This window comes from Coptis chinensis, chromosome 1 (genome assembly GCF_015680905.1).
Source record: "Coptis chinensis isolate HL-2020 chromosome 1, ASM1568090v1, whole genome shotgun sequence".
NCBI classification, from domain to species: Eukaryota; Viridiplantae; Streptophyta; class Magnoliopsida; order Ranunculales; family Ranunculaceae; genus Coptis; species Coptis chinensis.
In genome coordinates, this window is record NC_141456.1 from 73,015,636 (window position 1) to 73,031,780 (window position 16,145).

The following is a 16,145-nucleotide window of genomic DNA, read 5'->3' on the forward strand; positions in this document are numbered from 1 at the left end:
TTGGTACTTATAGAATTGGAGCTTCTTATAAGACATTTCTAGTAGATGCCTCTTATAATCTTATAAGAGGCAAAAAACAAACAAAAAAAAAGTCCAAAATCGCTGGGCCACATCTTATAAGAGGTGAGGTCTTATAAGAGGCAAAAACAAATGGCCCCTTAGAGGTGAGCGAGTATTTTTGACTTTTTGAGTAAGCGGTCGATCGTGGGCTTGGGTAGTTGGAATTGGGATTAGAGAAACCAACATACGGAACAACACTTGTTACTATTTTCTTAAAACAGTGTCAAATAGTGGCCCGGGTATACTGTTGTGCCTGGGCTCAAATACTAAAACGATAGTTGTCACGTTTTCCACTGAGCAAGTTCTCCACACATATACGCCTTTTTTAAAAAAAAATCATTTGTGATTGTTTCAAAAACGCACGTCACTAAAAACTTTTTAAAATAGTCACAAAAATCCTTTTTTGCCATTTGTAACCGTTTCAAACAGAATAGTTATAAATAACATTTTAAAACAGTCACAAAAGTTATAAATAACATTTTAAAACAGTCACAAAAACTCTTTTTTGTACTAGTGAATACATTACAAATTGAAAAAGAGATGAACGATATGGAAGATAATATTTATAAGCATTATTGAGTATTTGATAGTTTAATAAGCATGACAATAGAGCATTAAAGCTTATTGTTTTTAATACCCATTTTCTACCAATGTAGAATCACTTGCCCAAAACACTAACCTCTAATGTCATCAATTTATCTTTTAAATCTGTTTGAAACCCTAGCTACTCTAGTAAGTTAGCCACATATCCCAAATGATGGGTATGAGATACTAGGAACTGCCCAAGGATTAAAAGAAAAAGAAAAAAGGTAACTTAAGTTAAAGAGAATGTACATCAAAATCAAGAAATTTAGATACAATTCAAACAAAATGGGGATATTATATCCAACCATAATTGGGTCAACCATCCCAGGTCTGTCTCAATTGCTCCGTCTCCCACATTCTTTTCTTTCTCTTAAAAGAGACAACTCACTAACAAGACAAGTAAACAAACCTAATCTCACCTTCACAAACTTGAGATGTGGCTATATGGAATGCAACACATCCCGTGCACCAAGTATAAAATGTTTGGTGCGAGAGTGGTATTGTATCGTGACATGGATATAACACCATGACATAACCAATGTGTACCAATCCGGTCAACATATGGGGATTGGGTCAGCTGTAGCAATGAAATCACATAACATAGAACAATCTATTTATTTTCCATGACTCTTAAGCCTAAGAAATTTATGCATCATTTATATAGAAAAAGTTATCACGGTCCCCTTTGGGGCATACTGGTTGTGGAATGCACCTGTGGTGACTCGATGATGCGAGTCCTCCGAACAAGCCAAATTGCCACCCACAACACAAAAGATAACACAAGTGTGAAAGCTTTGTAACAAAACTAAACGCCACTGCTTCATCGTGTGATGCCATTTACACACATTAATATATATAACAAACTTAAAGAAACTACAAATTGTCCAAAATACATGATGAACAACAACAAAATTATACACGACCACAATATTTAATGTAGTCCTACTCTAATTACGAGAAGTATTGTCGAACACAGAATGAACACCTAAGTGTAAACACACTAAGCAAACATAGATGACCAAGTGAAGTAGTCCTAGTATGCATTGGACTCGTCCTACATATATATATTTTTTAATTACTGGCTAAATCTTTTAGATATATTTGGTAGTACCCTATGCGGATTGCATATATATTTATTTTTGGGCTGTGTTGCTATGTATACTTTGGACAAATTTATCTAGTTTTCATGGAATTTAAACCTTTGTAGCATATATGTAGAATGTATATGACATGATTTGGTCAGATGGTGAATTTTAACTAACTTAAATACCCGACACATTTTAATATAGCCATACATTTTCTTTACCATGGGTTGGAAGTGAATAAGTATTTGGTTCTACTATCTTGAGGACTCGTTCTTGTGAGTGAATAGGTATGTTCTAGTACCAATCCTCTAAAGTGGGATGTGACAATTCCCCCCGCACCATTACCATGTAACTTATTTAAGTTCCTGATGACGTTCGAGCACCACTTGGACTTCACTATTCACCAACATCACAATATGTATAACATTGTGTTTAGACTAAAAAATACATCCAATTTACTCAAGAAACAAGACTTTTTTTTCGCTCTATTTTTTTTTAGAGTTTATGCGAAAATTGAAACACCCCCATAATTTCAAACGAAATAAAATCATTGTGAAGTAAACACCCTTGAACCAACCAAAATTATAACAGTATGAAGATACCAATTTCAAACAAATAAGATAAAAATAAAGTATCTTCAAACCAAGCAAAACCGGAACAGTATCGATATATTAAATTCACATCAATAACTAACAAAATATAAAACATCCTCATAAAACATACTTTTGAAGCAAGAAAAATCAAAGCAGAATCAATGCAAACAAAATCTAAGCAACAGAAACGAAAAACCATAAATTAAGAGAGATGAAAAACAATTTGTTAACAATTAATGGAGAGATGAGTGAAGTATTCTACTTACCCTAGCTAGTTTAGAATATCGCACAACAGTAGTGAGAAAAGAGTGTGTACTAGCCAGTGAGGTAGTGAGGGAGAGATGAGAGAAAGGGAGGTTTTGTTTCCTCATATGAGCGGGGATATTGAGGTTTCCAAAAGGATCCAAAATAATGATAGAGCGGGATTTTTGGTTTCCAAATTTTGCCAAATTTTCGGGTTGCTTTGGTTTCCCTCTTTCGCAAAATTTTGAAATTTGTATTGACAGTATGACCCTATGAAATTTGACTAAACTGATTTCGTCAACCTTACTCGATTTGGGTCAAAGTTAGAACTGGTTTTTTGACCGGATCAAGTTAGACCACTAGTTCAAATAAAACCATATCGGTTCTTTGTTACGTAAAAATCGCGTGCCATTAGTTTTGGTACAAGCCGCACACCGTAGATTTAGCGATATGATTATAACCTGTAATTATAATTGAGGCTACTAAAGGAAGTAATTGGTTGAATCAACACGGCCGGGTTAATTGAAAACTCCCAAGTTAAACACGTTTTTTAACATTTGAACAACCGAGTTGACTGGTTCATAACTTGAATCGGGCAGTTCAAACCATAGTACAAAATATCATGATATGAGTGTTTATCGATACTCAAATTCTTTATATGTATCGTGGATATATCCCCATCTTTGGAGACATTTTACATTGTTTGATATGTAAATATCGTAGATATATCTAAAAGGCTATATCGACAAATATTGTGGATATCTTTTGATATATCACGATATATCATTTATATTTATTTGAAATATGATGGTAAATAAATAAGATTGTTATCTAAACTAAATATCTCCAAATATCGCAATATATCCTAAAATATCATAAATATCATCGAAATATTGCTGATATTTACAGTTGTATATATCTCTAAACTTATCGTGATATTTATATATATTTTGCTTAAATGAGATATTTATCGCGATATTTTGTACTATGGTTCAAACCGTCAAAAAACTCGTTCAACCCGGTTCAATAGTAAAAAGTCAACTTGGGGAGTTTCGAATCCCGGTCAAATAGGGAGAGTTGTAAAACCATTTTTTTTCAAAATAAGCTGGGGTTAAGGCAGACCCCCCACCTGTATATAACCAAAGTTACATTCCACTCTAAGAGTATGATCATTAGAGGGAGCAACCATTACAAACTAGTTAATATACTAATCCCCTATTAAGCAAGCCTAACAAGCTACATTATAAGAATAATCTTAAATTACCAAGCCAAACCCAAAATCTGATAGTTGCCTTACGGTTCAGCTATTGTTGCAAAACCAATAAGGATTAGTCCGACCCGAACTTCACCATCTTAACCCACAATTTTCATGTAATCATCCATGTCCAGTTGTCCAACAACCAGCTTCAAACCCGATTTTGCATCTACATTGTGTAGAAAGTTCGTTGGTAGAGATAACGAGTTTTCCATCCAACGATCGATATCCTTCTCCGCCCGAAAAGTGCAACTATGAAAAGCACAAGCAAAATCTACAATTTCTTATATTGTTTCAAGCCAATTTGAAGTAGATCAAGTCCCAAACTTAAGACCATGCTTACAAGTAGGGCAGGGAACGGGTCGGATATGGCTATATCCGAATCCGAACCTGAATGGTTTGACAATATCCAAACCTGAATCCGAATCAAACCGAAATTTTCAATCCGAACCTGACCCGAACCTGAATCGACCAAATCGGATAACACTAAAGATTAAAAATAAAACCAAAAAATTAGATCTAAACCCAAATCCAACCGAATAAATAAGCAAATATGAAAATCGACCCGAACCTAAACTACTATTCGGATTCAGGCCGGGTCCAATTCGGGTCAAACCTGACCCGATTCCTTGCCTTACTTACAAGGGCTCTGTCAACCCTTGCCATCATTCTATGAATTAATAAGAGATATGTACACAGCAGAGATGATACTGACCATGATGTGTATTGGTGTAGGTTTTACAATTCATTGTGTTTGATTAAAAAGGTTCGACTGATTGAATTGGATACACAAAATGATCACATTACACTTTTTTGCTTTTTTGCTTTTTTTGGATACACAAAATGATCACACATACCTTTTGGTTTTTTTGGACGACGTGTGATACGGTAGCCCAACATGGTGGTTTGGATAGTAGTCACTATGGTTAATTCTCTCATTCATGTCTCTCTCGCTCGGAATGAAACAATTAACATCATGTTAGTTTAGATGACGAGATTACTATTCTTAATCGTCAGATAGGCTCAGTCATAAATGAACAATATTTTTTCGTGTCCTATTTGTATGTGATGGTGATGGTGTTGGTGTTGTAAGTGATACATGGTGGGTTTAAACTAATAAAACAAAAACAAATAATGCAAATAAAATAGATGGGATAACAAATATGAGCAAACAAATAATAAATATAGAAAATATAAGCTATCTATATATTAAGCATTTAAGTCGGGAATGCGCAGTTAAATCGGTACTCGGTCACTACTCGTTTGAAGAGTGACTAGGTGTAATTGATCGGGGATTAATCGACATTAATCGGATAATTTTTCAAAACACTATATTTCTTTAACATCATAATGAAGCCAATTAAGAACTTAATCAATCAATAAACAATCAAAACACTCAATCAGCTAAAATAAATAAAGAGGAATGAAGTGTTGATTGATCGGCAAAATGTCGAGTTAGATGTTTAACAGGTGAATAGTTACAATTACTCGGCTAATTGGCACGTATTAATCGGCTAATCGTCCTTTTAAACAATTTCTCAGAGCAATTTGTAAAGTAAATAATTGTGCAACTTGTTATATGTATAGTAGTTTAGAACCTTTGCGATTTTGTTACTTTGGTTCGATGTTGTTACTTTGATTCTTCTGGTCATATGACAAGTTTAATGATTCTAGATATGACAGATTTTTTATGATTTAATATTGAAAATACAAAAAACTCTGTTGAAATTTCATTCGTAAAATATGTGTTATGATTTTTCTATGTTGAGAATGTAATATTTGCTTCTAAAGTAAATAACTGTGTAACTTCTTATATGTTTAGTGTTTTAAATCCTTCGGGATATTACTTTAGTTTTCTGATGGTGTTGTATATATGTATTTTTGGTTATTCAAATAACAAAAGACAAAAACATGTTTCTTTGGAATGACAGGTTCTATGATTTAATATTGAAAATATAGAGAAGATTTTGCCGAAAATTCCGTTCTTATCCATTTGGATAATGTAATATTGCTTTAAAATTAAATCTATGTTGATAGGATATTATTTGACTTAGCTCCAAACATAAAAGGACTCTATTGGGCTGTCCATCGTAATGCATGACTACTTAACATGGGAAATTTATGCAAATACTAGCTTCTTTCATTGTTGGGATAAAGGTCCACTTCTTCACATTTACCACATGTAATTATTTATATATAATTCTGTGTCGTGCTAAAGCGTTACACATGTTAATACACGACTGTTGGTTCAAGTACGCAATAAAATATCCGTAGCAAAAATATTCATTCAATATTGTTACACTTGAATCAACTAGACAATGATATAGTCTATTTTTCTTAATTTATCTGTATAATTATCAAAAAATTAATCAATTCGTGGAAATAAATAAATAAATATAATATAATATATTATATTATATTTATTTATTATAAAAAAGGAGAGCCAAATATATAATATACTACGCTCACGCCCCATTGAGTTAATATTCAATAGGCTTAAATACAGAAATATGCAACGTACTTACCTATTAACACTTGTATAAACATAGATTTTTTTTTCACAGACGTATCAATGTACTATGCCTGATTTAACAAAAATAGCAATCTGTTAAGTTCCGTCAGTTAAGTGATGATGTGTCATTATTTTTTCAATTTCGTTTTATTTGTATTTTTTACTTAGCATGTCACATCAGTATTTTCTACCAACTCAGCACTGTCAACTCAGCATTTTCGTTTTTATTTTTAAGTGACTAAAAAATAAATTAATTTTTTTAATTAATATTTATATAATAATAATAATATAATTATATAAAAAATAAAGAAATATATAAATAATATATTATTTTGTTTATTATATATATTTGAAAATTATAAAAAAAAAACTATAAATAATAAAAAATATATTATAATATAAAATATATAATATATTATTTTATTTATTATATATATTTGAAAATTACAAAAAAAACTATAAATTATAAAAAAAAAAAGATTATAATATATAAAAAAAAAAAAAAAAAATATAAATAAAGAAAATATATAAATTTTTTATATATATATATATATATATATATATATATATATATATATATATATATTATAATCTTTTTATTTTTTTTTATAATATATATATTTTTATATTATATTATATTATATTATAATATATATATTATATTATAATTTTTTTTTTATTCTTTATAGTTTTTTTTTTATAATTTTCAAATATATATATTAAATAAAATAATATATTTTTATATATTTTTATTATAAAATAATATATATTTTATATTATAATCTTTTTTTTATTATTTGTAGTTTTTTTATAATTTTCAAATATATATAATAAATAAAATAATATATTATTTACATATTTCTTTATTTTTATATAATTATTTTATTATTATTATATAATTATTAATTTATTTTTATATATATATTTATTAATTCAAAAAAAATAATTTATTTTTCAGTCACTTAAAAAAACGAAAATGCTGAGTTGGCAGTGCTGAGATGGAAATACTGAGTTGGTAGAAAATACTGATGTGGCATGCCAAATGAAAAATACAAATAAAACGAAATTGAAAAAATAATGACACATCATCACTTAACTAACGGAACTTAACGGATTGCTATTTTTGTTAAATCGGACATAATACATTGATACGTTTGTAAAAAAAAATTCTATATTGATACAAGTGTTAATAGGACCTAAGTACTTTGTATATTTCTGTATTTAAACCTATTCAATAAAGTAAGACCAACTGAGAAAAACATGAAAAGAATCAAACACATATCATCAATCATAAAAAAAAACAAGAAAAACGAGGGGATAAAAAGCCTTGAAGTCGGTTTTGATCTTCACTAACACAATAACAATTACTAGTTCAACATAAGAAAGCAAATCAAACCTAATAACATACAAAACAAACACCGAAACAACATATAAAGACCTACAAATCAATAAAAAAAAATGTAAAAAACATCAATAGTTTCAGATCTGACTATTCAAACGATTGATGTAAAAAAACAGCCCAAAATTTACATCGATTATAATAAATCTATCAATCAACATGGTAGAGTAAACATATCTAACCTTACAAACAAGTAATCATATCGATATACGTGGTTCACTATTCAGATCTAACCTTAGAAACATATATTAATTAAAAAAGACGAAAAACTATAAGAAATTAGAACGAGCGAACGGAGAGAGAAGAATTGTTTTTAGGTTGGCGAAGAAGAAATTATGAAAATTAGGCTGCGTTGGTTTGCATTTTATAATGAGGTTGCCGACTAATCCACGTTTCCACGGGTTAGGTGTGACCGACTCACCGTCTGACTTGTGTGAGCGGGTTCAACTTCGGGTTGGGCTTGGAATTTAGTTTCTCCAGCCCAAGCTACATCCGACTCGGTCCCTGATTCAGGTTGAGGCTACGAGCCAACGAACTTACGTACGCACGTGGGATCAATAATTGAGAGCAAAGGTCCATCTCAATGAAATCATCATGTAGGCAAATATTCCACAACAGTACTAGGTACTACTTAGTCCTTTGAATAATATCACCAGTAGTAGCTATAAATATCATCTAACATCCATACCATTTCTTGACCATTTGAAAATGATGTACCAACCATACTTTCGGATTGAATTTGGGATGAATGATGCAAATGCTTCCCGGACAAAAGGAAGCATCGTGGAAGCAACATTATTCAATTATTTGTACGTAATTTGAGAAACATCACTTTTCCATTAACGGTTGACATAGACTTTCCATTGTACATATTTTAAGTTTCTTGTTTATTCGGTTTGAGTTTGGTTTACATCACCATAAAGTTTTGTTTTGAAGAAGAAGAGAAGTGTATTATAGGTATAAATAAAGACCTCACTTGCAAAGAGAACGATATTCTTGTGTGTTACATAGATGGGTATCTTGCGAAAGATTTTCGACATATTGCTGCTATGTGCTTCGACCCTATGGGCATTGCAAGAGAGGAGATTTTCAAGAGTTTTACATACTGTTGTATCTAATACTAGGTCTGTGATTATGAGTCTTACATCTTTTTTGACTACAGTGCAGACCCTATGGGCATTGCAAGAGACGTTCACAAGAGTGCAGAAGACATTGAGAATGCAGAGAACCATGAGTTTGAAGCTCATGATGAGAATCCTATTGCTCATGATGGGATAAAACCTATTGGTATAGAAGATGTAGATGAAGTGTATGAACCACCACCGAAAAGCGAAGTGCATCCTCCCCGAGGCACTTAAATGAGATGAAGGCGCAAAGGAGGTCCGAGAGACAGAGACAAAACTTCAAACGGTATCCACCACATACGATATATTTTACTATCGGATGGTGAATAACCAATGTCTTATCAAGAGACACTTGAAGGTGCAGGAAAAAAGTAGTGGTTGAAGGCCATGCATGACGAGATAGATTCTTTGCATAAGAATCACACTTATGAAGTTAGTTTAGAAACCGCAAGAACAAAAAATTCTCAAGAATAAGTGGATATACAAAGTCAAGCATGAGGAGAACAATCTCACCCAAGACACAAAGCTTCGCCTTGTTGTAAAGGAATTCGGTCAAAGGAAAGGGATTGACTTTGATGAGATTTTCTCTCAGTAGTAAAGATGACTTCTATCCGAAGTGGTATTGGGTATGATCGCAAGTATGAATCTAGAGGTTGAAGCAATTTAGATGTTAAGACATCTTTTCTTCATGGAGACCTTGAAGAAGATGTCTACATGTACCCGGAGGGTTTGAGGTCAAAGGCAAGGAACACCAAGTATGCAAGGTGATAAAAGCTTGTATGGGTTGAAAGCAAACACTTAAGAGACGATTGGTACATAAAGTTTGATTCTTTTATGGCGAAGCAAGGATACAAGAAGTTTGCTTCTGATCATTCTGTGTTTGTTTAGAGATTTTTAGATAGGGATTTCATTGTGTGTTTGTTTAGAGATTTTCAGATGGGGATTTCATTGTGCTCTTGCTGTATGTGGATGAAATGTTGATAGTTGGCCCAAACATCAACAAGATATCCAAACTGAAGAAATACTTAAGTAAGTCCTTTGAGATGAAGGATTTGGGTCAAGCAAAGCGAGATACTTGGAATCGCGGATCACTCATGTGAAAGAAAAGAGTGGGAAGTTGTGGCTTTTCAAGAAAGCTACATCGAAAGGTGTTGAAGAGATTTAACATGGATCAAGCGAAGCCGGTCGGTTTGTCCGGTTGGTGGCCATTCCGCATGACCAAAGAGATGTGTCCAAAGGGTGAGCATGAAAGCGAGTCAAATGGAAAAGATTCCTTATGCATCCGCAATGGGCGACTTTAATGTATGTCATGGTGTGTACAAGACCGGATATTGCTTTCGCCGTGGGCATTGTAAAGCCGTTTTTTGTCAAATCAGGAAAAAGCATTGGGAAGGTGTTAAGTGGATATTGAGATATCTCAATGGCACTTCCAAATCGTGTTTGTGCTTTGGTGGAAGTAAGCCTTTACTTGAAGGCTACATCGATCTGGAACATGGCGGTGATGTTGACTTCGATGAAGTCCACCTCCGGTTATCCGGTTACTTTTGCGGGGGGAGCGGTTTTTGGCAATCTAAGTTGCAAAAAAGTGTGTTGCCCTCTACTACTGGTAGAGTATATTGCGACTAATCGAGTGTTGCAAAGAGTTGCTATGGATGAAGAGGTTCTTCGACGAACTAAAAGGCTAAAGCGTAAAAGGTTTGTAGTTAATATGTGATCGAGGCTATCCATTTGAGCAAGAATCTGAGTTTTTATTCTAGATCCAAGCACATACACGTGCGTTATCATTGGATTAGAGAAGTACTCGAAGACAACCATTTGTGTATCGAGAAGATCCATACCGACAAGAATGGCCTGGCTTATGATGACCAAAGTCTTACCGAAAGGTAAGTTTGATATTTCTTGACTATCGCGAAATAGTAGCGAGACTCCTCTTGTTGATTTGGAAATTGCATGAAGGAAGCCCCCCTCACTGTTCGGGAAGGGGAGATTGTTGGTGTTATCCCTCACATGAGGAGGAAAGAATTTCAACCTACGTGGGAAAGCTTGAGCGCACCCGCGCCATTTTTTGTCTTCTTTCGGAAGCGACTGGCTTGTGCCTTGATGAACCTCTAGAAGAGTAAAGCGCACCTACCGACTTCGCCTTTACCGCTTGCATGGCGACAGAGCCCATGCCAATTTTGGCAGGATTTTATTTTTCTGGAACCGCGAGTTTTGGCTTATATGTTTGGGTTTTTGGCAAAACCAAACACACGAGAGACATGACAAAAGTTAGAGAAAACCCAATCTTGAAAGCTATCAAGATTGAGAGATAATCTTTACAGAGATACAAGCTTGTAAAGAGAGAGGAGTGATCTAGTAAGGTGAGAGACTACAATGAGTGATTGTAATCTTTACAGAGATACAAGCTTGTAAAGAGAGAGGAGTGATCTAGTAAGGTGAGAGACTACAATGAGTGATTGTAATCTTTCTTCCCACTTTATAAAGAACTAGTTCTTCTGGAAGTAGGCACCATTGGCCGAACCACGGTATATCTTTGTGTTGTGGTTTGATTTTACTGCTTTACATTATTATCTGTTGTTAATAGTTGTTTAGCGAGTTGGGCATGTTAGTTTGGTTGTAGGAAATATTTAGAATTTGTCTAGAATTGAATTGTGTTCAAATACAAATTATCTGTGTAGTGGAGAATCGATTAGTATCGGTGTTTAACCCCAACAATAATAAGGTCAAACAATCAAATCCCTTAACCATGAAACATATATAGTTCGTTTATGGAGATTAACTACAGTTAATACTAAAATGTGTAGAACCTGATTTGGGTGTTTGGCAACGTCGACATCTGCAAGCCATATAGGCAAGCCTGTTGAAGCTAGTTTATCCAATGAAGCTTTCATGTAAGGAAGATTTGGTTGACCTGAACTGAAGTGCGACTGCAGTCCAATTCCTTCCGTTATGTCTTTATTCCCCCAGAAGGCTTGAATCTGCCTAATCTTCTGTATGTATTTATCTAGGCTGGCCAAAATGTCATTGCTAAATTCAATCGTATTGTAGTCATTCATGAATGTGATCGCTTCTGGATCTAATTCGTGAGCTTTATAAAAGAAAACCGCTGATGCATTATGCCCAATTCTCTCCTCAAAGAAGGAGAAATGCAAATTCTCATTATCAACATCCCACGCAATAACTTCCCCTTTATATCTTAAAACCACTGATTTGATTTTTCGCGCTGCAGCTTCTTCTAGTTTCTTGGGTGCAAGGTCTTTTACCCACAAATAATGGTTTGGCCTATATTCAATAGGAGCAACAGTACAGGAATTGATGGTAGTCATTGTTATTGCCAACCTGAGGGTTATTCCATCGTTCAATGCTTACTTTGTGGAAGAGACGGCCCACCAATTTCTGCAAAATTGCATATTGTCATTGCCAGAATGCTTGATTAGGCATCTTTAGGCCATGCAAGGTGGAATATTTGACTTATGCCTGTGAGACTTGGGGAAGGTATAAGTGTGTCTAACAGATATATACAACCATACAAAAACCTGAATGTTATATTTAAGAGGTACATCTTCAATACATTGCTTTATCTCAAACTAGTACATTCAGTATGTAATGCTAATGAAACAAGATTGAAGCATAATTCAACTTATATGTTACTTATTTGGACATGAAGTGTTGTTTCCTGTGAAGATTCTGCCGCTGCAACTTTAAAGCTTTGAGCCGAGGATGAATTTGTCATTGGATGACTTATTGTCACGTTGTAATCCCCATGGAAGAGCGATGTCTCAAAGATGCCATTGCTATCTGTTATGCCCACCCCATGCATTTTCCATTCTTGGATTAGCTTGTCAACGACGTCGCCTGTGGGGAGGTTTCTGAAATTGTTATCAGTCAAACACTTCTTGTAACATTTATCTGGATGCCATCCTGTCCATAAAACAATACCCTGAACTGCAGGATGAGAGTGTGCCTCTCTTAAGATCTCCCCTCTAAGTACTGCGCCTGTTCACACCAAAACAATGACCAAGTTATTAAAGAAATTATGTAGATACTAGAGAGTATACAATTATACACTAGCTACTAGATTTTGGTCAAATAGATAGAGAAAGTATAGTACCTGGTTTGGGCTTTGGTCAACGTCCACTTCTGTAAGCCATATAGGGAAACCTGCTGCAGCAAGAGTATCAATGCCAGCTCTCATGTAGGGAATGTTGGCAATTCTGAAATGACCCTCAAGCCCAATCCCTATAACTTGTGCAGGATTTCCTTGGTAAGAGTGAATTTCTCTCAACTTCTGAAGATACACAGACGGCGCTGCCTTTGCATCTTCATTTTCCTCTATGGTATTATATTCATTCAAGAACAAGGTTGCCTTCCGATCAAGTCGGTGTGTGTTTTTAAAAACAGCCGCTGAAAAATTCTTCCCGAGTTTATCTTCGAAGAATGACCAGTGTAGATTCTCGTTAACGACGTCCCAATGGATAAGTTGCCTAGCGTACTTGGTAATGACGGAGTTAGCCCTGTGTTCAGCTGCTCGTCTAAGTTGATCTGTTGGAAGAGATTTGACCCACCAGGGCTGATACCGTCCATCATCCCAGAAGATGTTATGGCCTCGAACGGCAATGTCATGTTGTTTGGCAAACTTAACCATTGCATCAGAAACAGAATAGTCATCCTTGCCACGGGTATTTTCAGTACTATACCATTTCATCTCATTTTCAAAGACGGTCACGGTGAATCTGGTGGTAAACCAGTTCTGATATGCTTGGTTGGTCAAGATTTCCTTAGTTATGGCTGATCCAAAGGGGAAACTTGCTGAGTTTTGTCTGATTGAGACCTTTGCTCCAGCAAGAATTTTACCTTGAGAGTCGACAGCTTGGATTTTAACCTTTCCTTTACGCGCCTGCAGGATATGTTATCGTAGTAAACCAATAAGGTTGTCATATATACTAATTGGGTATTCATAGTTGCATTCATAGTACTCTGTTGTATATTTGTAAGCTTTTATGTGTTTTACCTTCTCGATACTTTGATCTTGGTGTGATCTCCATTGCTCCTTGGTGAACGGCTGTAATGAGACATTATCTGCCCATATCTCCACACGAGTGTTGTTGCTCTAAATAAATAGACCGAGGTGTCAAAAATAGTATCACAACTAAGCTTCTTCAGAGGGTTTGCGAAATTATATAAGTACTTGTTATTGAATAATGAGAAACCATTTTACGGACAGACGAGGCTATGTGAAAATAAAGTATGAGGAAAATGAATCCAATTAATCCATTAACGACATACAATCAAATTTGTTTATCTCAACAGTCATGGAAGCACTTGTTGAAGTTCAAAATACAAATGTTAATGTAATTGCAGGATGAAAGTTATGATGTACCTCAAAGTAAAGTTCAGCAGGACCTGAGGAATCAACCGTAAGGCCCCCTTTAAGCATAGACCAGCAACCTGACTCGGCGAAAACTGTACCTGCAGTTCTATAGCCCTTTCTTGTTTTAACTTTAGCACTTACTAGCTCTTTTCCCTCGCTTACTTGAATCCAAGCTGAAACAAGAATAGTTTTTATCAGGTCGTAAAACTCTGCCCTCATCAGAAAGAAAAAAAAAAAAAAAAAAAAAAAAAAAGTCCTATGAGGCCTTGCCTATATATTAATTGGATTGATTTCATTTTATTCGTATAATAATTACCAGATAAAGTATAAATATTTTCCTTCTGCATGTAAAGCTTCTGCGAGAAACTGTCGTAAGGATTGTATCTAGTATGAGCGACGGCAAAAGTGTTGCCTTCTTTTGAGTTCCTCTTTTCAATCTTCCCATGCCCAAATATAGACTAGCCCACCAAGCCATTATTGAATTCTGGATTATTTATGATACCTCCTTCATATTGAGGCTTTAAAGGTTCTGCTAAGCACTGTAGAAAGTGACAAATCAAATGAAAATGTCAATCAAATTTAGAAGATTTTGTTTTTGGCAATGTGAATATAATTAGTAACAAGAAACGGGGTTGAAGAAAGCCAGCCTCTATGGTTGCTGAATAATCATATGATAAAGCCTCAACTGAATCACCTGTAACCAAGGCCCAAAATATCGATATCGATTTGGTGTACCCAAAAACCGATATATCCAAGATATATCGGTTTTTTTTGTGACTAGTTCAAACTATTTAAAATATCAGAAATATAATATCGGAAATATATTAGAAATATCAGATTTATATTAAAAAATGGTCAAAAAATCAAATAATATATATCACAAATATCGGATATATCGATTATATCGGCAATATAAAGTTTTATATCGGAATTTTCAATATATATAAAAAAAAAGAGTTTTATATTCGGTGGATATATATCAGAAATATCGATATCGGTGTACCAAAATACCAATATATATCGGATATATCAGTGATATTTTAGTCCATGCCTTTAACAAAAGAATATACGTTGAAATATGACTGTTTGATCCATTGTAACTGGGCCCATGGGTTTGGCCCATACTTTCTTACAAATAGAAACGTTGTAGCATTGCAGGATGCCAGGATGGTTATTAACGGACCAGGTCCGAACCCAAAGCCCAATTTCATAATATTTCGAATCATTAATTCATTTTGGGGTGCAGGAGGAACTGAGGATCGGATTTACACTTGCTTCCTGAAAATACTCACTGACGAGTAACGTGTTTCCGACTGGATTCCATGTGATGAAGCAACCTCAAATGTATTAGGGTAACACACTTTTACAATTATAATTCAATTTTCTCTTTTGGTGCAGATGAGCCATTTCAAGGGTACTCTTTTCCCATGCATGTGTGTGTGGTTGAGGGTCCAAAACTCAGTAGTGTTTCCCAGAGGAGTTTTCACTAGTGTAAATATTATAAAACCCAATGGGACTGCAAAAATATAATGGACTTGGAGCATAGTTTCTAAGGGCATCTCCAATGGGGGGTGTAAACCGTATAGAGTGGAAATTTTACACCCCAAATATAAAAAAACTCTCTCCAATGGAGGTGCTAAACCGTAGGTAATAGTGTATTAGCTAATAGAAAGGGTGGGGAATTCCTACCTCGCTATTAGTTAATAAAAGCCCGGACGTCACTTAAAATAACGTCTCGTTTAACTTAAAACTTCGGACGCCACTTCAACACACGTTTGAAGCTTTATTTTTTAACTTTCGGATGTCACTCCAGTGGCGTCGGTTTAAATTAAAGAGGGACGTCACTTGGAGTGACGTCCGAGTTTAAAATCTATTTTTTTTACACTTTTCCATTGGAGAGTATAGAGTGTGGATATTT

General features: G+C 34.4%; 2 pseudogenes across 1 annotated transcript; both read right to left on the reverse strand.

The window, feature by feature from the left end:
* Positions 1–11,579: 11,579 nt before the first annotated feature.
* On the reverse strand, positions 11,580–12,182 carry LOC147525138 (endo-1,4-beta-xylanase 4 pseudogene; annotated as a pseudogene).
* A 172-nt stretch (positions 12,183–12,354) lies between these two features.
* Positions 12,355–14,931, reverse strand: LOC147525139 (endo-1,4-beta-xylanase 5-like; annotated as a pseudogene). The gene is made up of 6 exons (XR_015205283.1): positions 14,875–14,931; positions 14,544–14,766; positions 14,237–14,400; positions 13,868–13,966; positions 12,968–13,753; positions 12,355–12,852 (listed from the first exon to the last, which is right to left on the reverse strand). The product of XR_015205283.1 is annotated as an endo-1,4-beta-xylanase 5-like (transcript).
* Between the last annotated feature and the right edge of the window lie 1,214 nt (positions 14,932–16,145).